At 45.0% G+C, this 26,541-nt stretch overlaps 1 protein-coding gene across 2 annotated transcripts in view; it reads right to left on the bottom strand.

Annotated features, from left to right (window-relative positions):
* Positions 1–26,541, bottom strand: part of ATP8A2 (ATPase phospholipid transporting 8A2) — a 420,398-nt gene that overhangs the window by 148,211 nt on the left and 245,646 nt on the right. The gene's annotated exons all lie outside the window — the stretch shown is intronic.

The raw sequence follows: 26,541 nt of genomic DNA, 5'->3' as shown, positions 1-26,541 counted from the left end.
CCAGGAAAGCTGCTGCCTCTCAGTTAAGATGGGAGGGTCTTTTAATATAGTTACGGTATCTCTCTTTTAGAGGAGGCAAAGGCCAACATTTTGTGCAACTCTCGATTCAACTCACCCCTTAAGGCCTTTAACTATCAAAAAAGTGCTTAACTCTAACAAAATTCATAGGGCAAACTGAAAACAAAATGATGAAATAAAAAGTAAACATGATCATAATTCTACCCTTCAGTGTTTCCAAAAAATTGGAAACGATCCTCATCAGTGACTTGGGGGTATAACTAACACACTATAATCAGGTCAGTAATTGCTAAAGAAAAAGAATCAAACAGACAACCCAGGAAACAAACAGCCTGCCTGCAGTTCTGCAAGTGAAGATGAAGTCTGGCTCCTGCTTGCTCCCTCCCTCTCGCTCTCCCCCTCTCCCCACTACAGACACAGCCTGTCTCTTCCTCAACACCTGATTCCTCTCATGAGTCATTAGCGTCCTGGCATTTGAACTTTCTGGAAATTTATGTAATATTACAAAGTCCCACATTACTGGTGCTGGGAAACAGATCCATGAAAATCAGAGACGTCAACATTTTAAAGCTGGAATGTTTACTACAGAGAGAGGCGTTAACAAACAAAAACACCAAAAAAACGTCCAGATGCGTCCCCCGGCCTCAAGTGTTTTTTGGACGGGCAGGGTCAGCGCTCTCGTTCACGCTGTCACTTTTAACTTGCTATCTAAGGAAAGAACCCTGCGTCAGCTCACCAGCAACGAGACTCGAGTCACAGTCTAACTCAGAACAACACGAAGCCTCATTTAGACAAAGTGCGTCCCCACGACAGCCAGGTCTGGATCAAGGTCACAGGCCATCCGAGTTGAGGGAAAGCTGTTATGACATTTACTTTCCGGGGGCTCAGAGCCCAGTGTAAACCAATAGCCAACAAAACTGCAACAACTCTCCCCTTCACCGCGTCCCCATGGTTGAGGCTGAGTAAGTGGCCCCTGGGAGGTGAGGTTTAGGTGGTCCATCCAGCCCAGCTCCATACAGACGCTCATCCCCGCAGAGGCTCGACATTTGGGTGTAACTCATCATGTACTGCTTGACCATGTGTTGGACACATTCCTGGAGCACCACTGGGTACAAGGTTCTCCTCCAGGTGCTAGAGATTTAGGGGGAGAGGAAGATCCCTGGCCCCTCGGACGATTCTGGCCCAGAGGGAGACACAGGAAACATGGAAGTTAAACACACAAACAGTGGCGGGGGCTGGAGGGGAGAACCATCAGCCTTTTGAAGGGGAATGGAACAGCCCAGTTCGAGAGGAAGGAGAGTTTAGTCTGTTGAGAAGACAGGACAGAGGGCAATTCTGCCGGGGCTCAGGAAGTCACTGGGAGAGAGGTGCGAAGAGGCTGAGAGACTGGCCAGGGGGCCCCGGAGGGGAGGGACCAGAGCAGCTAGAGTGGGGTTTTTTCTTTTTTTGTTCTTTTCTGGGATTCTTCAATTTGTATTTATTTTTGTGTGGGGGAGTTTTTTTTTATTGACGTACGAATGTTAGCCACTATATATAAAAACAGATTTTAAAAACAGTTTTTTCTGTACAGCACAGGGAATCATGTTCAGTATCCTGCAATGACCTCTAACAGGGTGGGTTCTGAGAAGAAAGACTCAACAGCTGTCCTGGACGTGTTAAGTTTGAGAGGACAAAACGATGCAGATTTTAACTTCAAAGAGCAATGTGTCACCGTCCACTCATTCTAAGCGAACATTCCACCCACAAGCCGAGTCCCTGCCCACGCCTGTTCCCTGAAGCTGCAGCCTGTGCGCATTCACGGGGACGACACCCTTCACGGCGTGACACGTGCACTCCGTGTCTAGCTCTGAGACACGGCACGGTCCTTCCTCCTGGGACGTGGATGCCTGAGAGCTCTTTCCACTTTTTGGAAAAAATCTCTCAGCTCTGAAAAATATGGATTCCCAGTTTGGCCCTAGAGAGACCTCTTTGTTTATAAGGTCACAGGGGCTTCAGAAAGTTAGGTCACAGGTAGTGAAGTCTGGGTTTCTGAAGGATGTTCAGAACACATTCGAGCAGAACTATGCTTTAAGTAGGTATTTCAGGTGTAAAAAAAGAAACCAGTCTGAACTTGGGTTCAGAAAAGGTTTCTGTTTTGTTCAGAATGCTCTTATTTCTTGCCCTTAAATCAAGGTAACTTGTGATTCAGCGGTCTCATGAAAATGTTTCTAAAAGTGTGTTGGGGGCCAGACTTCAGGGCACAGCTGGGACAGAGCCCCTGTGCTGCACTCGGTGAATCCGGGAACAGCAACATACGAAAGAGTAAAAGGAAACTGCAGCCCTTTGCCCTCCCTGTGCGTGCGTGCGCGTGCACTAAGTGTGCGTGCAGTGTGATCTGAGGTGACCCACAGCTTTGTGTGTTCCCTCTTCTGAGTGTGCAGGAAAAAAAGTGACTGCTGTGAGCAGAGCGAGTTCAAAAAAAAAAAAGGTAAGAATAACAACTGCAAAGGACTGGACAGTCCAAGTCTCGCTCAAAGGAAACGTGGCAGAGCACCCCCACTCAGGGTTACAGCAGGTTTCCCAGCCTCTGGTTTCCACGTGGAATGAGTGATGTGACTAAGCTAACTGTCTCACTGTTTTTACTCAAGGAATTCTGAGGTTAGACATAGAGACCAATAGAACAGAACTGAGAATGCAGACATGAGCCCGCTCGTTTGTGGTCAACTGATTTTCAGCGGGGTCCCGAGACATTCCAGTGAGGGAGAGAGCAGTCTTCTCAAGAGAGAGTGCAGGTCCCTGTGGATATCCACACGCAAAAGCACGGAGCTGGACACCTGCCTTGTGCTATGTACAGAGATGAACTCCAAATGGATGATAATCCTCACTTTAAGAGCAAAATCTACAGAACACCTAGGAAAAAATCCAGGAGCACATTTTTCTGACCCTGGGGTAGGTACTAGTTTCTGAGATATGACACCACAAACAAAGGACACAAAGAAAAAGATAAATTGGACTCTGAAAATTGGACAGTTCTATGCTTCAAGGGCGACCGTCAGGAAAGTGAGAAGACAACTCGCAGAACGAGAGAAAACAGGTACAAATCACATGCCTAGGAAGGGGTGTGTGTTCACAGCACAGAAGGACCCCTTACCACTCGATAAGAAAAAGCCAACGCAACTGGCAAAGCAAAACTGGGCAACGGATCTGAATTAAAAAGTTCTATGGGTTTTGACAAACGCAAGACTTCATGTGTCCACCACCCAGTATCACCCAGAAATCCTTCACTACCCTAAAAATCCCGAGTCCCACCTAGCCATTCCTTCCCAATTTCCAGCCCATCACTGCAATTTTAACATCAATTAATATTTTTCTCTCTAGGTGTCCCTGTCTGAAGGCTTAATATCTAGAATTCAAGATTTCCTTCCTCCTCCTCTCACTTCCTCTTCGTTCATTCTCTTTGCGGTGTCTTTGGTTTCCCCCGTCTTCACTCTTCTTTGTTGTCCTATTCCACTGTAAATTACGAGATCCACGTGTTTGCAGGGCAAGCTCTCTACAGGATCTGAAAGACTCAGTCTTCAAATGAGTGACGACCTCCCCTTGCGTCCCCAGGAGCTTGATTCTGTGATCTGCTCTCCGAAGTAGCAAATGCCACACTGCAGGAAGTGTGCACTGTCACTGATTTTGAGGTTACAGTGTTTGCAATTTTTCGTCACATTCTTGTAAGTATTGAGATTTACCTATGGTGAATTAAACAGCCCAGAAAAAATACAGCGAGCTACAGCAGCGATCATTTAGCATTGATAGATGCCTTCAGCTCAATGAGAACTTAATGTTGTAATAGCTGTAGCCTTCATCAAGACAGTAACAAATATTTCCCCAGTTTCAAAATTAAATGCACGCATTGCACTTAATCTCTAAGATGCCTGTATGCTTTTACGTATGATCTATGTGGAGAGACCACGCAAAGCTTTCGATTCTAAGCATGTGGAAATTTAAAAAGCCACCTTTGCTTCTGAATAAATTACACGAATTACAGATTTTCACGATCAAATAAAAGACACATGACATCACCGCTCTTCAACAAGTGTAAATAGGAAAAAGTGAGCCAATTCCAAGCATCCACCTCTGAAGCAGAGTCAGAATTTGCAGGAAATGAGAACGCAAACCAGAGATGTTTGAACAAAATCCTCAGCCAAGCACCCAAAACATACAGACTGAAAATTAACAATCAAGACAACAGAAGCTGGCAACGGCATGTTTAACGACAGTGAGCTGGAAATAGTTACTTTCTGGACTTAAGACCTGAGTGACTCAGAACTATTAATTGATGCTAAAAACCTGGTGGCTCTAACTGTCCAACACCTCATTTTTTTTTTTTTCCTAAACAAGCCTCTTAGACCTCAGCTAGCTTCTGCCGTTTCTTCATGCTAGAAGTCCCCTTGGGCTGTGATCTTAAGTTCACAGAATTCACTTTTTTACACACTTAGTAATAAAGTCTTTGCAGGGCCACCAAATCCAGACTGTGCCCGCAGGGCAGCTGGGCCACACCAGGCTCAGGGTATCTCTCCCTGGGGAGCCCCTCAGTAGTTCAGCAAAAACACCAGCCCAGTGGAAAGCCTGTCTTTTAAAAAAAAGGGGGGGGTTCACTTTTAAAGATACTTTCAGATTTAGAACGTGTTTACGGAAAGCTCTTGACAGCTTTTGGGGCCCAATAATAAAGGAGAAACTAGTCACACCTGCCAGCTCTGCAAATGCAGGCACGACTGCTTCCCCCTGTTTAACTGGGAGATTGTGACCAACACAACGCACAAAACCCAACACATAAAACTGGCTAATACTGTAGAAAATTAAATGCCAAAACACACAGGATTACATTTCAGAGTTAAAATCAGCTTCCCTGTCCCTGCAGTCTTCTGAATTTTCCAGCTTTTCACTCGCTTCTACCTGTACACTTTTAACACAAACTGCAGTATTTCCTAACACTCCTTCCCAGCCAAGAGCCTCTCTATGTTACTATCATTAAAGCGACTGCCCCTCACACCCCCCAGCCCAGAAAATGATGATAAATTAATACTAGCATTTTAAAATACCCTGGCAAAAACTGAAAGGCTCTTGAAGTTTAAACAAAATGTTTTGCCAAAGTACTTGGCGCACCATATGTGCAGGCTGCCACTTCACCAGCAGAATATTATTAATGTGCTTTTTTCTCAGAAAATGGATCTGTGTTTGCACTTGCCCTGGACATTATTTGCTGTCTCTCCTGACACCTAAGTTCTCAGTGTGCTCCACCGTAGCTCAGGGTGTGCTCTCTCAAATGGCTTCGGGCAAAGTGCTAAAGACAGCCCCTCAGAGAAACTGGAGATCTGGTGCCTCACGCAGTCATACAGCGAAACGCAGTACTCTCTCAGATACATCGTCTGAAATGTGATTTCGAACATGAGAGGACCGGGCCCAACTCTCACTAAGGCAAACAGCAGGTCAGAGTCCAACGCACCAGCAACAAACAAGCTTCATGATGCCACCACAGTTTCCCACGGAGAACCCAGGGAAGCAGGCAAGGTGACGTCGGGCTTGGTTTTCAAAGGATGTGCAGGATTTCAACACTAAAATATGGGGAAGGAGCAAGCGGCATGTGGGTTCAGATGCTGATTTAGACAAAAGCATGAGAGCAAGGCAGTATATACAACCTGAGTGATACTTCTCAGATGACTGTAGATAAATAAAATTTATGCCCAAGCCAGGTCTTTACAAATGTACAATTTAAGAATATACATATATAAATATATATATATATATATATAATATATATAAATGGGGTACCCCTTAAATTGACACCAGAAACCTCTATTAAATTACTGTTATAAATTTAACTGTTACCCGAATACTGAATTTTAATTTTGATATTTAGTCTCAATTATATTATTAAATTCATTTTAGCAACCTGCTACAATCCCATCATAGGATTGTATGAGATCTAGTTGAGACCTGCAGTAAGTCAGTTACTTCAAAAATGAGTCAGATCTGATACACAACTATTTTATTTAGCTTAGAATATAGAAATGTAAACTGGTTTCCTGAAACGCGAGTCTACAGTTAAGAACTGCTCTCCTGGTCGAAGCTCCCCTTTCGCCATCACACGGAGACACCACAACATATCAATACTAGTCAGTTACAAAATGCCTATTTTCGCTTTTTTTTTTAAAGCAAAGAGAGAATCTGCAAGGCAATCTGACTGTAAATCCTGCATGAATTTTGTTTTAACCCACCAGTTTTTCAGTTGTCTTACTCATATCTAATCAGCTTTTAAAGAACACCTCACCTTTGAGTCTTTCCAAAGCAAACAAATCAGTTCTCACTAAAACAACAGAGCCCCCTGACTTCCTGCACGCGGATCTCACCACCTCGTACAGTCTGTGCTGTACGGTTCTAGCAGCTCACACTACTGGTAAAGCGACGACCGCTGAAAGGGACACGTGGGACGAAAAGGGGGCAGGACTTCATTTTTCTTTCTCAAACTGGAGGAGACAAAATTTCCATGTGGAAGGCTGGAGGTTTCTTTTTATAATGAAACTAAAAAGAAGCTGATTTTCAGATTTATCTGCTGCTAAGTTAACATCTAGTGTCTAAGTCCTCTGTTTTACAAATAAAATCAGAACTAGTCAGTCAGATTGGCCATCATTCAAAGTCCACAAACAGTAAATGCTGGAGAGGGTGTGGAGAAAAGGGAACCCTCCTACACTGCTGGTGGGAATATAATTTGGTGCAACCATTATGGAAAACAGTACGGAGATTCCTTAAAAAAAAAAAAAACTAAAACTAGACTTACCATATCACCAGGCAATTCTATTTCTGGGCATATGTCCAAAGAAAATTCCAATTCGAAAAGGTACATGCACCCCAATGTTCACAGCAGCACTATATACAACAGCCAAGACATGGAAACAACCTAAATGTCCATCGACAGATGACTGGATAAAGAAGTTGTGGTATATTTATACAATGGAATACTACTCATCTATAAAAAATGATGAAATAATGCCATTTGCAGCAACATGGATGCACCTAGAGATGGTCATTCTAAGTGAAGTAAGCCAGAAAGAGAAAGAAAAATATCATATGGTATCACTTACATGTGGAATCTAAAAAAAGAAGAAAAGAGGGCACTGATTATCTACAAAACAGAAACAGACTCACAGACACAGTAAATAATCTTGTGGTTACCAGGGGGTAAGGGGGTGGGAAGGGATAAATTGGGAATTTGAGATTTGTAAATATTAACTAGTATATATACAACAGATAAACAACAAGGCCCTACTGTAGAGCACAGGGAACTATATTCAACATCTTGTAGTGACCTATAATGAAAAAGTAAGTGAAAAGGAGACGTGTGTACATGTAGGACCGAAGCACGATGCTGTACACCAGAAACTGACACAACCTTGTAAACCAACTACACTTCAATGAAAAAGAGTCAAAAAAAATAATAATGCCTTTGCAGCAACATGAATGGACCTGGAGATTATCATACTAAGTAAGTCAGACAGAGAAAGACAAATATGATATGTCACTCATATGTGAAATCTTAAAAAAAATGACACAAATGAACTTATTTACGAAACAGAAACAGACTCACAGACATAGAAGACAAACTTATGGTCACCACAGGGGAAAGGTAGTGGGGAGGGATAAATTAGGAATTTGGGACTAGCAGATACACACTACTATATAAAACAGGTAAGCAACAAGGTCCTACTGTACAGCACAAGGAACTATACTCAATATCTTGTCATAACCTATAATGAAAAATATGAAAAAAGAATATATACATGTGTAGCTGAATCACTATGCTGTACACCAGAAACTACCAAAACACTGTAAATCAACTCTACTTCAATTTTTAAAAATAGTTTAAAAAAAAGTTGGCAGGCACTGACATGGCATTCGTCACCCCGTCTCGCCTACTCCCAGGGGAACAAGAAAGAGAACGGAGCTGCTGGCCTGCAAGGTCTCCGGGAAGTCATCCTGGAGAAACTGTGCCTCATTGACTGAACCTCATCTCTTGTTTCACTGCAATTGTTTACCGTGTGAATCTGTAAAGCTCTAAAAGGACATATGCCAATTTTTACCAGTAATGGGAGGTGTCTCTAACTCAAGGCAAACATTTTTTACCCCTATTATCCAGATGATAAACCTCTAGCTAATGGAAGCTACCACAGAGATCACATTTTTAATATTTAAATAGTCAAGGAACGTTCGTTCACATCCAACCACTTCATTATCTTCAAGTTTCAAAGCATATTTGAAACTCTCCCAACAGCAAGTCCAAGTCCTCTGGGAAGGGGAAGACAGCAGACTGAGAAACTGTTCCTCTCTGAGCATCCTGAAACTCCTTGCTGTCCTCAGGGGAGTGCCACCCACAGACAGGGCTGTGGGAGGTGGATTTTAAGAGCAGCTCTGGTTAAAGTTCACACAGACAAGCTTCCAAAGGACTGATGTGTTTGGCTGCTGAGTTGGAGTGATGTAGCAATTCCTCTAGCCTTAGAGAATTTGGCTTGAAGCTGAGAAACAAGGGGAGTTTTATTCGGGTCAGAACGCTAGCCCGCTCCAGGTGAGCATGTCTGGACAGCCTACCAGGCTTGGAGGGCACCTTAGAGAGAGATGCCCTGGGCTCCACAGCCGTCCCAGGACGGGAGCACAGGTTCCACGTGAGCCTGGAGGATGAGGGAGTGTGGGGGCAGGGGGCACCCCCCAGCACATTTTAATTCTCTTTCACAGGCAACTCTGACAATACTGCAGTGTGTTCCTAAAGGCAGACCTGGAAAACCAAGCCAGATTAGGGCTCAGGCTTCGGGTCCTGCAGCTGCATGGACAAGCACTTCTGCAGCTGCGGGTCAGGACCGCAGTCCTTCCTGCCCCGGGAAGATGCTTTCTGCTGCTTGCGCCCAGGACCAACACAGAGGCGGCGACTGACAGCCTGTAAGGGGGATCGCAGAATCACGAGCCCCTTTCGGCTGCTTCAGCACATCCTAGTAACTCCCTGTGGTTCTTCTCACTGCTGCTTACTGAGAATTTCACAAAGGTTAAGTTTTCCAAGCGTGGGTGGAGATGGCGGGGGCGGGGGCTGAAGCAGGGACTGGAGGTGAAGTGCTCAGTACGACTGTAACGACTGGAGTCCTGCTTCTCAGCCTCGACACACACACCCTTCGTGAGAGCTCAGTTTCTTAGTTCAGCTGTCTCCTCCCAAGGGACAGCTTTTTTAGGAAAAAAAATCCATATAGTGCCTCCAGGTGTTCAGGAACCTGCCCTACAACTCCTCCAAGTCAAAATGAGTAGCCACACCTGAAATCATATGTGAGATTTCTGAAAATCACTGGGCGAAGGGTTATATCAGACATGTGGACTGGATTCAAGATATCACATCATAATTTCAGGTGTTACTCTTTTGCTCAACTTCTTCAGACTGACCTGTTATCCAGTTTGAGATTTTTATGATCGGGTTCCTGTGTTTAACTGTGTTCACTCTCCTCACCCAGATCGGCGCAGAGGCCCGGACCTCAGCCCCACGGTCCTCAGAGAGACCTGGTCCAGGTGCACAGGATGTCCTACAACCAACGCGTCTGATGTAAAACGTCGGCTCGGCCACTGTCTGACTATGAACACATGACTTATAACCTGTCTGCACCTTGGTTTCCCCACATAAATGGGGATCCCACTGGTGACCATCTAATGGGGGGGAGGGGTATTAAATAAGTTACTATGTGTAAAGCACTTACGACCGTGGAGGACACAGAAAGACGCTCACCAGACCAGCCGCTACTGCGACTACAATTATCATAGAACATACTGTGTCATCGGAAAATAGTGCACCTTTTCAAAGTCCTTCAGAAAATGTGTTGCATTTCCCTGAAGGTCGGGAGGCTCTCCTGGGAATGTCCAAATTCTGTTTTCATGAAGAGTCACCACTCTGCTCTCCAAGGTCAAAGGGGCAGAGTGGTCCTTTGCGGTGACAATGCTGCTGTGCCCTGAAATGGCTTCATCTGCCATCGGACCAGCAGCTGAGGTCCTCGAACATGAGAGCTGCTGGGCAAGGAGTCCTTGAAAATACCTACGGGGAAGCTCCTTGCTCAGGGCACACGGCTGTGGGTGGGAACAGGTCTCACCTGGACTCCCGCCTCTGCCTCCCTCCAGTCTGCATCTGCCCTCCAGCGAGAGAGACCTGTTTAAAATTATTTTCAAATGATGACGCTCCACCATGCCCAATCCCACCATCTGCCAGGACGACTCCACGTAGGACGGGAGTGCGCCTATGAATTTAGACTCTGGCAGGAGCTCATCTGTCAATGCCATCTACCTGCCACAACAGGTAGTGAAGTGAACAGATCAGCCTCCTCCTTCTAAAGACCAGCATTCACTGTATCCCCTTCCGTTCAGGCACTGTTCTGATGTGCAGCGACTTGATATCATTTTCTTACTAAGCATTCAAAATTGAAAGTCTTTCCCCATTGAGGATTGGACACTCAATTATTATTATTTTTAAACGCCATCTATAAAAAAGAGAAACGAGCTTCAGCAGGCCTGGTGGACAAAGAGCTCCGTCAAAGTGCATGGCTCCTTGATGGTCCTGTGCACCGAGTCACCAAGTGCAGACACCTGCCCCCTGTCCCTCGTGCCCAAACACACCCAGAAAACTGAGGAAATTCTCAGTGAACCAGACGACATTTCCATAAATAAGAGCTGCCTCCCCGAGGGGGCTGCAGAGTTACGTGAGTCACAAGACATTTTATGGTCAGTGTCTTCACAGCGGAACGACCACCACTGTGGGCAGCACAAATGGAACAGACGCGGTTTGGCGCTGGTCTGAGGCACGTGATACGACACATGGTGACCACTTGTCATGTACGTGGATCAGAGATTCTCAAGGGGGAAGAACCCTGAGCTGGGCACATGGCAGCCTCCACAAAACCAACAGGGAAAATGACACTCACGTTAGAAAGTTTTTGAAATAAAACTAACCGTGGAAAACAAAGAGGGATTTGTTGTCACTGGTTATCAGTCCAACCTGCATAAACCATGTGAGCATCTACGGCTCAAGTGCCTCTAACCAGGCAGGCGTTCCCAGGGCACACGCCCCGCTCCTGCTGCAACAGAATCCAGCCGTGAACTCCACACTGTTTCCCTCTTTTGATTCTAATTAAATAAAGAGCTTTACTTTTTAAGGAATTCGGCATGGAATGTTCAATAGAACTTTAGCACTTAAAAAAATCCACCATTATGAGGAGCCTCGAAACAGCTAACAGGCCCTTGGAAACTACGCTGTTAAACAGTTACGCCATCGGACACACTAGTGTGGGCCCCCAAAACCTAAGGACCGAGCAGAAAACAGAATCTGAATAAAAACCACAGTAAGACAACCTATATATCAAACCCCCCAAATTATGCGTATACACGTGATGGAGACCAAATAGCTGTTCCTTCCATTAGTTATCACAGAGCCTTATTTGGATTAGAGCTTTTCGTAAACACACCACTCATTGTGACCCATCACCACTAAGTATAAACTTTTAAATACACAAGCACATTTTCAAACCAAAAAGAAGCAAATGAACAGAGAAGAACTCAAGGGGAGACAGCAGAGCCGACCGCGGTGGGAACAGGGGTGCCCCTGGGTGCAGACGTGCACGTGGGAGGGCCCTGTCCTCACACTCAGGAAGTGCAGTGAAGCCAGTGACCGAGAGAGCTCTCACCACACAGCTGTTCTGTTTACCCTGCAGCAGAGCCAAGTTGCTGTTATTTTATTTTGGTGTGTTTCGACCTCAACCCATGCAAAGGCATAAATCACCTAGAGTCCGCTCGAGACTCTTGAAGAGACAGTTCATGAACATCTGCCAAGGCGAGCGCCATTTTGAAAAATTTTGAAAAACTATTTCATGGTGTTTATCTTTCAGGGGAAACTGTTTGTAAATAAACCTGTATTATTGACAGCAAAAGCTACTGTAATAATATAAGATTCCCTAAGTGACACTTTACTCACATCACCCTAATTTTTGCTGCAATGGCCTACTTTTGTTTCTGTGGGGTTTTGGGTGATTCTGTTTTCAAGCTGCTTGTAGGCTCTAACTTCTGGTGTCTTTCTCCCAGCTCTCTGCATTAGAGCATCTATTCACATCCGAGTAAATTAAAATGACATTTTTCTGCATATAAAATCAACATACTGTTTTTGAACATTTAAAAATGTCTGTCAAACACATAAAAAGTCATCCACACATTTACTCAAATGTGAGCACGTGAATGTAGGCTTATCTGCCCTCCAGACCTTGTTTTATATGCACACATATTTGCATAGCTGAGTTTATATGTCTAAAAAATTATCATTTATCTTAAAGCTTTCTCTTGGTCATTAAAAATGCCCAGTAATCATGATTTTAGACACAGATTTATAGACTGCAGGGCAGTAACTGCAAATACAGTGTCAAAAGATTTCCCACTCACATCATACTTCACCCTAAAAAGCAGGATTTGACAGGCTGAGACCAAGGGCACAACCTGGTCACGGGGGACAGTCTAGGGGTCAGAAGTGAAGCTGTGAGTGGCACTTGCACATGCAAGTATGTTTTGTTTTCATATTCTTTTTGGATTTACTATATACCATCATTTTATATGACCACTCCAGGCCTCTCTCATTCCTGTGACCAGTGAGGTCATAAGGCCCCGGGGCCTCCTTTCTTCAAGGTGATGGTTAAAGTCTCCGCCCAGACAGCCAGGAGGGGGTCCAGATGACGTGGGCAGGCGATGGAGACCTGAGAGCTCGTGGGCGCAGCTCAGGGGCCCAGAGCCGCGGTTCTATGGGGCTGGACCCACATTCCTACAGGATGTCTCCAAATTCCTGTGACAAAGCCCCACTAAAGCCCCTGCAGGGGGAACAACGCTGTTTGTAGGCAGTTGTTGAAGGACTCAAGGTCCCTAGTGGCTGTGAATAATTTCCCCCAGAAAAATTAAAACTGCTTTCTCCTCTACACAGAATTTACCATCTTCATCCATTTCATGGTGTTTTCCCTCCCTGGGGCCGTGTCCTGAAAGCTCTCTCCTTTAACATCTTACCAGTTCACATGGAACCAAGCAAAGGCAGGCCACGTCCTTGTGTGGCACAGTGGCCATTTCAAACGAGGTGGTCCCAAGTGGTCCTGGCAGAAAACTGCATACGACCTGCCTGCTGAATAATTTCCGGAACCTCCAGGTAGCAACTGGGTCATAACCACACAATTGAGCCCCTGATCCTAAAAAAGTATCCAGGATCTCAGGAAGTGATCACTGTTCTTAAAACAGATACATTACAGACGTATTATCCCATCGACTCCAGATTTAGTTCAATTTCACAAATACATGCCCTCTCCATCCATCAAGCTTTTGATAAGTTCCTTTCCCCAAACATTATCTAAGTAATGAAATATTAATAAAGGACCAGAAAAAATTCTAAACTATTAAAAAAATTTTCTTCTCTATCTTGGGCCAAGAAGATTGAGTAAATTTTCTTTAACTATTTATCCACAGGTCTATTCTAGTAGATGTGGGAATGTTTTTCAGCAAACTCCAAATTGCCTTTTTCTTTTGTAAAACACTTGTTAATAATTACTGATTAGGTTGACCGTTAGGCAAAAAAAAGGGGAGGGAGGAACTCGGTAAGTTTGACACATGGAGTAACAATCCTTCTCCCTATGATTATACTTCTCAGAAAGCTCACTTAAAAATCATTCATTCCCACTAAAAATATACATCTGAAACAATCTATGTCAGTGTGCTGACAACCTGTCATCCTAAAGAAATCCCTTCGCCTGTCATTGACTGGGATGGAAGAGAAACTGACTAAATATGCTAACGTGGCAGAGAAGGCGCTGGCATTTCTGAGTTGTGGTTTGTGGTTTCTTCTAATATTCATATTTGAAGGTTAAGGAAATGTATAGGAATATGGGCACTTTAACTATATTCTTACAACTTAGAAATAAGGAGGAACAGGAAGCTCTGACAGCCCAATGTGTCCAAGTAAATTGCTACCCGAACACTTCTGAACCATGTAACCTCGCAGAGGTGAAAGAACGGGAACAGGAGAAGGTCCCCTGGTGCACTTCACCTGGGCACGTAAGAAGTGTGCGCATAACTTTCCCAGGCTTCAAGTGTCCTCAAGGAGACCAAAGTCCCAGGTTTATAAGGTACAGAACTGACACTCTGGATCACAGTTCTATCTGTTGAATCAAAACTCAGGCATGGATGTACAGATCCCTCTTAGCAGGCCTAATCATCAAAAGTGAGTCTGAGAAGATGTGTGGGGTTATGAGAAGGGGAGGGAGGGAGACGGAGGGAGGGGGAGGAGAGGGGGGAACTCCAATGTAAGCGAAAGGTTTCTCTTTTTTAACAAATTAAAAAACTTTTTTTCTTGTGGGGGAGGTAATTAGGTTTATCTATTTTTTTATTTTATAATTTACAAAACCTTTTTTTAAAATTTGCATTCTTTTTTTACTGAAGTACACTCAGTTTACACTGTTGTGTCAATTTCTGGTGTACAGCATCATGTTTCAGTCATACATGTACACACATATATTCCTTTTCATACTTTTTCATTACAGTTTACTGTAAGATATTGAATATAGTTCCTTATGCTATAGTATAAACCTGTTGCTTATCTGTTTTATATATAGTAGTTAGTACCTTATTATTTATTTTTAACAGAGGTACTGGGGATTGAACCCAGGAACCTGTGCATGCTAAGCACGTGCTCTACCACTGAGCCCTACCTGCACCCACCAGATGTGACAACTTGGCCTGATTTAAATATCAAGAAGCAATAACTAGAATCTCTCTCTGCTTATTTTTATTTATTTGCAGACATAATTTGCTTGCAGCAAAATAGGCCCTTTGCAATGTCCAGTCCTGTGAGTTCTGACAACTGCATACACTCGTGTGGCAACAGGAAACCTGGTCCTTTTCTGTCATGGGGACACACAGAGTTTCAGTGTCATGGTAGGTCGGGGAGAAAGGACACCAGGGAGCAAGGGCCCTGGGCAGTTCACCGGGTGCCTGATCATTATGCCTTCTGAGGACATGGTCCTTGTAACAAGGCTCTTTTTCAGTGACTTTATCACTTGCACAGAATGCAGCATTCTCCAAAGGGACTGGCTCAAAGTAACAGGAACCAAGAGGTAAAGAAAGTTGTTGGCCTGATGGGCCATTAATTAATTTTTATTTTTAATGGACGTACTGGGAATTTAACCTAGGACAAACTGCATGCTAAGCATGCATTCTACCACTGAGCCATTACCTTCCCCGTGAAACATTAATTAAAATCAAAATCAGCATCACTATTTGTTCCAGTGATTGTGGTTAAGTTACTTAGCGGCTCAAAACAATGACGATATGAGTTTTGCTCACAGATCTGCACTGTTCAGCTGGAAGGCTGGGTGCAGGAGTCCTCTGATGCTCGCTCACTTGTGTGGCTGGTGGCCGAGGCCTGAGAGCCTGTTGGCCGGAAAGCTGTGTGTGTGTCTGCTCCGCGCGGCCTGGCCTTCCTGCACCAGGACACCTAGGTTCCTGGGGGGGCCGTCCTTTCACGTCCTACCCTGGGAAGTCAGCTGGTGTCTCTTGCTTCAGGCAGTTACAAGGGTCCACCCAGCCTCAGGGGAGGGGAACACGGCCCCACTGCTCAGCAGGAGTGCCAGGCAATGGTGACAGATTCCTTCTCCAGGAACCACTTCTCCTGAGCCATGGCCTCTGCTCAGATGCTGTCCCTGGAAGCAGGGTCTGCGGCTGGGCTCTACCAAGAGCAAGAGGCCATGGTCTCCTCCTGGCACCATTTGACCTGGGTTCCTGCATTTCCCTCGTGCTTCCATCCCTCCCAAGGATACAGGCTGATCTCGTCCCAGCAAACATCCGTCGTGCTGGCTCCATCTCAGACGCGCCTTCCCGAGAACCCAACCTGCACTGCACGGTTTAGGATGACTCCAGCCTCTCAGTACGTCGAGAAATAATATGTGTGCAATTCATGCCACTGACCACGGGCTAATCTCCCCAATATGCAAAGACTATATTTTACAAGGGAAAATGGCAGTGTTTATCAAAATTATTAATGCACTGCCTCTTTGACATGGAAGTCCCACTTCTGGGAATTTACCCAACACTGCAGCACAATTTGTTGAAGGAAAATGTTGAAGTTGGAAAAAACCCAAGTGTCCGTCAATAGGGGACTGGTTAAATAAACTATTTGCCTAACTGAACACTCTGTGATTGGAGAAAGGTGGAGGCGGCCCTCTAGTACCCTGGGGAGAGGCTCCCAGGATTCACTGTCATGGCACCAACGTGGGTGCAGAAGAGGTCTGCAGGATCCAGCCTTCCAAGCGAGAAAGGCAGGCACGAGGGTGCGCCATCACATAAGCTGGTATCTGCATAAACAAGGGCTGAAAAGACAGGCCAGGGACCCCTCGGAGGTGGGGGTAACAGTGCACACAGAGCAGAGACCACGCAGGTTCTGTTCGCCTTAATTTCGGATGGAATTTCAAAGCTTCCAACCACGTGACTGCATTACATTTCCAAAATATGGACTATTCTTTTCAATCAACCAACCAACCTCAAATCCAGCTGGAATTCATTTTGGTGAAAAGGGCGAAGCACTGTGAGTCCAGCGTAGTATTTCCTCTACATGGCCCCTTGGTGCCCATCAGCATTTATGGAAACTATCTTTGTCCCACCCATTTTTCAGGTGCCAGTTTTATCACAACTCAGAGATCCAGCTGCATCTGCATCCGTTTTTTATTCTCTCTTCAGTTCTGCTGATTACACTACATTTAACATCTGGTATGACCAATCCCTCTTGACACTTTTACTTTCAAAACTTCCAGGCTCTCTTCTCTTATAAATATTTTCTTATGATCTTCAGCATTTCCTTGTTTAAGTAAATAATCATTCTGACACTCTGTGATACATGACACAGACAGATGTGTACACATATGTAGGTACGTCCGTCCGTATATGTACATCCACGTGCATGTACATATTTCTTCTTGGCCAGGAGTGGGGAAGGTCTTCCTGTTCATTCATGTTGACTTTTACAGTGGTACTTTTCCTACTGTAACTTCAGTACATTTAAGTTCATTTTAAATAGTACATCTTTTTGACTAATGTTTAAACTAAATATTTTTTTGTAATTTGGCAGAAAAACTTGATTTTAAATATTAACTGTATTCTTTAGAATTCATTCTAGCAACCTGATTAGCAACAACAAAGATTTAATTGTTTTAAGTAGATTTTAGGGTTTTTCCTTCCATCGCTGCTGAATGTTTAAAACCACTGATCAGCGTTTTCCGACGTGGGCGGCAGCACTCGTGGGGTTCACCGTGTGACAGATGCTACTGAAGCGGGAAAAAACAGAGAAGCAGCAGCAGCAACAGTCAGGACTCCTACCTGCGCAGACTCAGCTGGAGGCAGGTGAGGCTTGGCGCTGGCTCTGGTTATAGGGGCAGCTGACCAGGAGGAGGCGTCCTGTGAGCTCCCGAGGGAAGTCCCCAGGAATTTCTATCACAGACGGAGTTCTATCAACCCACACAAACAGAAAGAGGGAGAAAAGCCCCCACCTCCACCCCAAGAGCACGTGTACGTACGCCGCTCCCGTCAGTCTGTGGCCGCGCTGATTCTGGGAAGCACTACTTGAAAGGTGGGCCCAGGAGACCCACGTGAAAACCACGGCCATACGCTTGGTGCCACTCAGGTGGGAAGAAGAACCCCCAGTTGCTACACAGCTTCCCTCTGGTGAGTTTCCCGCCAGTCTCTCCAAGATGCACGCAGGGGTCAAGCAGCAAGACACTTTCAGAAAAAGTGCGTCAAATGCTCGTTAGACGTCAGCCAATGATACCATAAACAGACGCGGGTGGCCTTCACCACGACCCATCAAACAGCACAGGAAGGGTTTATAGCCCTGCCTTCTGGGGTAGGTCTCTCTGGTAGGTCTTCTCCCCAACCAGAGAAGTCAGGATACACAAAATGCACCCTGACTTTTAGAGATTTAAAATCTGCTCAGCCACGAGGACAGCAATGTGAACCCAGGACACTTAATTTGTTTTCATCCTCAATCTCACAGCAACTTGCTCTCAGGGTGGAGGGTTCCAAAGCAGGTGAATTCCACAGCACCTTGAAGGCAGCCGGTGTAACTCTACCACCTGGAAGTGTTTGGTAGTTAGAGAAGTGGGGGCACCGGGCAGACAGATGGAGGAGAGGGAGGATGGTCCGGAAGATGGTGTTCTGCCCACCTCCAGCATAAAGGGGCTTCACTTCCTCTCAGTGAGCACCAGCAAGACACCAGTTAGAACCCGACAGCCACGACCGCGCAGAGTCCAGCAGGGACCTAACCACACATGACCCAGTGCTCACGGTAACATACTTAACATTGCGGTTTAGGCTCCCCTGTGGGTTTTTCTGTGTGCAAACGGGCAAGGACAAGCGCCAAGGGGACAAGCATGACTAAGCGCTCCAGCGGCAAGAGCCGCCAATCAACAAGATACCACCTCTAAGCGAGGGAGTAAGACAGGGGACCGAAGACCACTGCCCTCCGCCCGTGGGTCAGCCCGCCTCCCGCTCTTGGAGGTGCACTTTCCTTTCACTAATAAATCCTTTAAAATCTTCTCTACACAACACTCCACCTCCCATCTGAATTCTTATCTTTCGGGTAAGATAAGAACTGGGGTCTTTTCCCTTCCCCTTTTGGTAACAGAAACACTGACTTTATCTTTGTGGATGGCACAGTTCCCATCCGCTTTGTACACCAGGAGGGAGCAGGTGGTGTTTTCAGGCCCCCCCCCCAGAAGGCACCTCGGTCCAGCGCAGCCTGGAGAGCTCCCTGGGTGTCCAGAGATGAACTAGGATGGGCAGGCGTCGTCTGCAGAGACGCCATCTCAAAATTAATCGTAAAAATGAAAGGAAATCTGGTTTCAGAAGTTTTAGGAATCCTGGTCTCTACTGAAGAAAGAACAAGAGAAAATACAGGAATTCAATATAAACAGATGCAATGGTAAGAAACATCAATAGGAGAAAAAAAAAACCTCACTGGTAAAATCAACTGCACAAGAATGAAAATCTATTTGTGAGTTTCAGCCAAAACAAAAAGCAGCGTAAGTAGGAATGTGCTTCCAGAATGCAGTCAAAATTACCCTTGGTTCTCTCAAAAGATGAGATTAAACAATCTGGAAACCAGATTAATCTTCTAATACTTGGGGGGTATAGCTCTCTGTGTGAAGATTCCATCAGGACAGATTTAAGTTAGGTCAGAAAGGCGTTTCCTAAAAGGCAAGACAAGTGCCATAATGTGCTACTTACGTAATCTTTTATATTCTAAAAACTAAGACCCCCCAAAACAAAAAGCCCAACAGAGTCTTACGGGCTGGCCTCTGCTGAAACGTACTCAATAGATTTTCTGTCTCCTGAGGCACTGCTGGAAAAGGGTCCAGTCCCTGACCTCAGGGAGTCACCAGCGATCTGGTGAACAGACAAGTGCCTGGTACTGCATTGGGTGGTGCTGTCTCTGAAGGCAGGAGGGCCTCGAGGAAGAGAAGGAAGTTGGAATATGTGAGCTCTGACGCAGAGGTGACACCCTGGACCCCTCGCTGGGTTTGGGTCATTTTTGCGGACTCACCAGGTGGAGGGAAGACTGGGCACCTGGAGTAAGGGACACAGCCGACTTCTCAAACGTTACATGGGGCCCGTGAGTCCTTCGCTTAAATTTTGTTTTTAGACTTGGGCTTTTTTTTTTTAATTCCAGGGAGGTTTAAACATTTGATGGAGACTTAGACTCCATTTTTAAAACATCAATGCCTAAATACTTCTTTTTTTTAGAATGTTGGATCTTTATGACACTCCTATAAGGTACAGCAGCTGCAAAAACATCATTAAAAAAGCACAGAGTGTCACATGGAAGAGGCAGTAAGAGTCTATTTTTATGAAGTTCAAAGTGATCGGGTGTCTGGCAGGGGCATCCCTGAAGACTGCTAAGACCTCTCTGGCTTCACCACTGCTTCCCCCGCCCCCTCGCCCCCGTGCCTTTTGCTAACAAACTCCCAGCTCTCAGGACGGGTGGCAAACAACCAGGCTTGGAGAGAACATTCCTCAGCACATGTCTGACTCGTTCTGCAGACGCCTTCCTGCTGCAACATAAAACCTCAGCATTTATTCCTAGGTGTTTTATTATTTTGGATGCGATTTTAAAAGAGATTGTTTCTTTACTCTCTTTTTCTGATATTTCATTGTTAGTGTAAAGAAATGCAACTGATTTCTGTATGTTCCTCTTGTCTCCTGCTAACTTGCTGAATTCTTTTATGGGTTCTAGTAGTTTCTCTGTGGAGTTTTTAGGGTTTTCTATATATAGTATCATTTCATCCACATATAGTGACAATTCAACCTCTTCCCCTTCAATCTGGATCCCTTTTATTTTTCTTGCCTGATTGCTGTGGCTAGGACTTCTAATACTATACTGAATAAAAGTGGTGAGAGTAGGCATCCTGAGGTGAAAGACTTATATAAGGAGAACTACAAAACACTAAGGAAATTAAGATGACTTAAGGAAATGGAAAGATATCCCATGTTCTTGGATTGGAAGAGTTAATATTGTTAAAATGGCCATATTGCCCAAAGTAATCTATAGATTTAATGTGACCCCTATCAAATTCCCTAGGGCATTTTTCACAGAACTAGAACAAATAATCCTAAAATTTATAAGGAATCACAAAAGACCCAGAATCGCCAAAGCATTACTGAAGAAAAAGAATGAAGCTGGAGGAATAAACCCCCCAGACTTCAGACAATTCTACAGAGCTACGGTAATGAAAACAGTATGGTACTGGCACAAAAACAGACATGGCTCAATGGAACAGAATAGAGAGCCCAGAAATAAACCCATGACCTACAGTCAATTAATCTTTGACAAAAACGCAAAAACATACAGTGGAGAAAAGACAGTCTCTTCAACAAGTGGTGTCGGGAAAACTGGACAGCCCCACATAAATCACTGCAGTTAGAACACCCCCTCTCACCATACACAAAATAAACTTGAAATGGCTTAAAGACTTAAATATAAGACAAGACACTATAAACCTCCTAGAAGAAAACGTAAGCAAAATAATTCTCTAACATAAAGCTTAGCAGTGCTCTCCTAGGGCAGTCTACCCAGGCAATAGAAATAAAAGCAAAAATAAACAAATGGGACCTAATTAAACTTACAAGCTTTTGCACAGCAAAGGAAACCAAAGCAAAACAAAACAATAGCCTACGGAATGGGAGAAAATACTTGCAGAAGATGAGACTGACAAAGGCTTGATTTCCAGAATATATTAACAGCTCATACAACTTAATAACAACAACAACAAAAACAATCCAAAAATGGGCAGAAGACCTGAACAAGCAATTCTCCAGTGAAGACATACAAATAGATGACCAATAAGTACATGACAAAATGCTCAACATCACTAATTATCCAGAGAAATGCAAATCAGAACTACAATGAGGTATCACCTCACACCAGTCAGAATGGCCATCATTCAAAAGTGCACAAATGAAACACTGGAGAGGGTGTGGAGAAAAGGGAACTCTCCTACACTGTTGGTAGGAAGGCACTTTGGTGCAGCCATTATGGAAAATAGTATGGAGATTCCTTAAAAAGCCAAAAACAGACTTACCATATGATCCAGCAATTCCACTCCTGGGCAAATATCTGGAGGGAACTCTAATTCAAAAAGATACATGTACCCCAGTGTTCACAGCAGCACTATGTACAATAGCCAAGACATGGAACAGCCCATATGTCCATCAACAGATCACTGGATAAAGAAGATGTGGTATATATACACCATGGAACACTACTCAGCCATAAAAGAATGGAATAACGCTGTATGCAGCAACATGGATGGACCTGGAGATCGTCATTCCAAGTGAAGTGAGCCAGAAAGAGAAAGGAAAAAAAAGACACTAACAAACTCAGACTTGGGGAAAGGGGGTGGGAAAACATTAATCTGGGAGTTCGAGATTTGCAAATATTAACTACTATATACAAAAATAGATCAAAAACAAATTTCTTCTGTACAGCACAGGGAACTATATTTAGTATCTTGTAATAATGTTTAATGAAAACATGAAAATGAATATATGTGTGAGTATGTATGACTGGGACATTATGCTGTACATCAGAAATTGGCACACTGTAACTGACTACTTCAATTAAAAACCAACAAAGTGCACCTCTTCCCCATTGTTTACTGACTGCCAGCGTTCATCACAGAGCTGGGATGGACAGAGAGGGGAATGGGAAACGCAGGTGCAGACTCCCCCTGGCACGGTGGTCCAACCCTCTCCTCCAGCCTCTCCCCTTATCACCTCCTCCTCGTCCTTCAGGTCTTAACTCATGAGCCCCCCACCCTCCTGGCCATGAAGCACCACTTCCAAGAGTCCTCATGGCAAGCGTCTTCCTGGAAGCCAGCACCCAGCCTGGGACTGAGTGGTGGGAGTCCTTACCGCATCCCCTAAGAGATTCCAATTCTAAGGGCCATGGCCCCATCTTGCCCACCTGGACGCCGCAGCCCAAGAGCACTTCACGTGGAGAATGAGGACCACGAGGGGAGAAGAGCACTCTCCAGAATGCCGCCCCTTCTACTTGATTCCCATTTTCACGTTGCCCGACGGGAATTCATACTTGAAACAGTTTCCCTGCCAATGTATTAAAATTAAAATTGTAACCTGCAGCACAAAACAGGAATTGCCCAGGTGATGGAGAGGTCTCTCCCAGTCTAGCCCACAGCAGGGTTCCACCTCCCGAGAAGTACGGTCCATCTAGTCGCTTAGCATTTAATTGGTTTTAACACAAAACAAAACTACATGCAAAGTCTGTCTTTCAAGCCTTCAGTGAGCTTCCCAAAGCACATGGTCTGAGGCACATTTTCCGTTTCCCTCAAGGTGACTAGGGCAGTAAGTGCTTGTCACCTTTTTGAATGTTAAAACATTGTGGAGTGGTGGTGAAAACCCACAACATGAAGTTGACCATCTGAACCATTTCTAAGCATACGGCTCAGTGGCACACCAACACTGTTGTGCACCCATCATGGCCACCGTCTCTGGAACTGGCACGTTCTTGTCTGTCACCATCTGTGGGAGGTGGACAGGAAACTGCCAGTTAGTCTCTAATGATAAAAACCCAGTTTAAATTCCTAGAACTGTACGCCTAAAAATGGCATACCTTACTGTGTGTTAACTATGCCTCAATAACACTGATTAAAAACAAAACAGGAGGGATGTGGTGGGAAACGGGGCTGGTGACCATCAGGATCCAGATCACAGAGGGCGCGAGGGAGAGATGGGATTTCATCAAAAGACACAGGAACCCTTGAAGACTTTGAAAAGAGTAGTGGAATTCATTCACTCACGCACCGCCAACAATTTGGGCACCTATGTTCCAGACACCGAGCCAGACACTGGAGCTGGTCAGGTGTATGCTTCAGAAAGCTCGCCCCAGCTGCACCGCAGACAGCTGAGTGGGCAAAGCTAGTGGTCTTTGCTTTCATCCCGGTAAAAAGCACTGAATTAAGGCAGTTATCGGAGGGGATGGAAAACAAAGGTCGAATACGTTATTAGTTTTATCTTTAATAGGGCCACCATGAAGTCTCTGACTCCATCGTTCTGTTCCTACTTTTCAGTCGCTTGCACCAATAGTTACAACAGCCTGAATGAATTCTATGCGGCGCACCATGTATGGGGCTGGATGGTTGGAGGACACCATCCTGTGAAACAGCATGTGATGGGTCCCTGTGCAGTGATGGGAGATGACGTCAAAATACACTGTAAGTAAAACACAAACTGCAGCATGTATTACAAGACACGATGACAGGGACGTAAAAACACTGAACTGTCTGTATGTGTGAAAGTCTCTACAAACAGAGAGAGAAAGCTCAGAAAAGAATACACACACGTAAGGGGACTTGGGGTAGGGGTGGAGGGGCTTTCAGCTTGTGACGCATCTTGCAATGAGTGCGCCAGGCACCCCTCCACAGAGGAGTCCTGGTCCACGGGCTAGTACGCTAAGCGCACAGCCTGCATTACCCCTGGGCTCTGGTTCTGCATAGTCTTTATTGCTAATTCAAATCATATAATGAGCCTCACAGCAACTGCTCAGACTATACATATGTGTACATATCCACACATGGTATTTTTTTTAATTGGCAAATTTTAAATTTGTATTTTTTAGATTTATGTCAGAGAATGTTTTGCATATGTCTTCTTCTAGGAGGTTTATCGTGTCTTATGTTTAAGTCTTTAAGCCATTTCGAGTTTGTTTCTGTGTATGGTGTGAGGGAGTGTTGTAACTTCATCGATTTACACACAGCTGTCCAGTTTTCCCTACACCATTTGCTGAAGAGACTGTCTTTACTCCATCGTATGTTCTTGCCTCCTTTGTCGAAGATTAGTTGACCAAAGGTTTGTGGGTTTATTTCTGGGCTCTCTATTCTGTTCCATTGATCCACGTCTGTTTTTGTACCAATACCACACTGTTTTGATTACTGTAGCTCTGCAGTATTGTCTGAAGTCTGGAAGGGTTACTCCTCCAGCTTCATTCTCTTTCTTCAGTTAAATCTGTCATTTTAAATGACTGATAGTTACATATATAGCAGAGGACATTTGAGATGAGAATTCACTGCCTATTGCAAAGGGTTTCTCCTTGAGTTACAAGAAAACCATTTAAGAAAAATATGGAATACATTTAACTCATTCTCACCTAAGTAATTAACTACAACGTAACCTTTAGAACACAAAACTATTTGCGCTGCAAATGAGCAGATCAAATTACAACAATCTTGGCTCTTTCAGCTCAAAACACACCAAAACAGCACGCAAGGAGGACGATCCTTGAAGTGCACACACGGACGCCACACAGGTTACTTGGCAGTGGTAGCCGCTGTCTGAGTCAACACTCCAACTGTCTGGGCTCAGTCAAGGGTTTTTTCTTGGTTTTAAAATGAACATCGCCTGGCGATATGAAGCAGGACACTGGGCTCAGAGCAGTGGAGATACTCTATTCCTTTAGTTAGTTTTACTTTCATAAAGAATGTTTTACAAGGCTGCTTCCGAAAGACCGCTGAAGTCCTGCTGCTCAACCACAATTGAGACATTAATTTGAGGGACTTACACAGCCTCTCAAGGGCCTCATGCCAAAGAGAATTTTGCAGACAGACTGAAACTGTATGCGTCTCCGCCTCAGCCCACTTGAAGCTCTTTTTTAAAAAAGAGAAAGGGCAGATAGTAGGTGTAAATGACAAAGAAAGTCCCCAAAGGCAGCTGTGGGAAGCTTCAGGCTTGAGCTCCACATAGGATGCCCTGATAAGGAGTCTGGACCACCTGTAATTTGCTGATTGTGAGGAAAACCAGATTACTCAGAAGCCCTCAGCTCTGGGAGCTTAAAACGCACGTGAAACTTGGGACGTGGGAACGGGGACCCCAACACCCCCGCTTTGGCCATCCTCACTAATTATCTATGACCCCAGGTGACATTAAGGAGTGACTCCTATCACACAAGCCAAAAATGCCCTAGGGGTGGGGGTGGGGGTACAAACACCTTTAGGTTTCAAAAGGGAATCGTAAAAACACGGACAGGAAGAAGACAGAAACCACAAAATCCGTGACACGTAGCATCTGACAGTTCTGACCGGCGGTGGCTGAGCCGAGCACCGCAGCACGACACCCCCCAGGTGGCCGCCTCCGTGCAGGTAAGAAACCTGCAACTTCTTGACTAGGTTTTGCTACGTCTCAGCCCTGCTTACCCCCTTGGCGTGACAGCCTTGTGCAGCGAACAATCTGCACAACTTGGGGAAATTACGTGTTAGTAATTATGTGTTAGTTACAGAGGGCACGGCATGAACCTGGATGTCCGATCCGAATATTCAATAAGAAAGGACAGACCACGTGGTGAAGGAGCGGTCCGGCACAGCCACATGAGCAAACAGCTTGTCAAGTGATCTGAGCTGAGTGTTTTCAGGGACCACATCAGAAAAGGCTGAACTGCGCCCCCTCAGCTGTTTTTCCTGCCAAGAGCTGAGGGAAATCAGACACAAAGTCACTCACTACAGAATGAGATGCCGGCACCACACATAATCACCACTGCTTTCCCAGCTCCCCACAGAGTGGCTGCCTGCTTCCGCTCTCCTACACACGTCTGGAAACCTCTTAGTCATGACGATCGCACCTTTATAGCAGAGCTATTCCTGAAAAGGAGGAACGAGGTGGCTGGCGCTCCCACTTTGACCGAGCATGAAATGCCTTTTCCACTGGTCCCTGGCCCCTCCACCCCTAGAGCAAGCACCTTGATTTTACTTGTAACTGAATCAGCATCTTGAAAAACAGGCTGCCAACTCAAGGAGTTCATTGAGATCTTTTTAATTACATTCCTGGCTTACTCCTCACTCACTCCCACATCCTCCCAGTTGAAGTGATAGCATCCAAACATCCTAGAAGCACCAGTGAGTGCTCTGGAGACCTGCA

The sequence above is a fragment of the Vicugna pacos genome, chromosome 14 (genome assembly GCF_048564905.1).
Source record: "Vicugna pacos chromosome 14, VicPac4, whole genome shotgun sequence".
In the NCBI taxonomy this organism is placed as follows: Eukaryota; Metazoa; Chordata; class Mammalia; order Artiodactyla; family Camelidae; genus Vicugna; species Vicugna pacos.
Note: the sequence above shows the minus strand (reverse complement) of the source record. Positions and strands in the feature narration are given on the sequence as shown.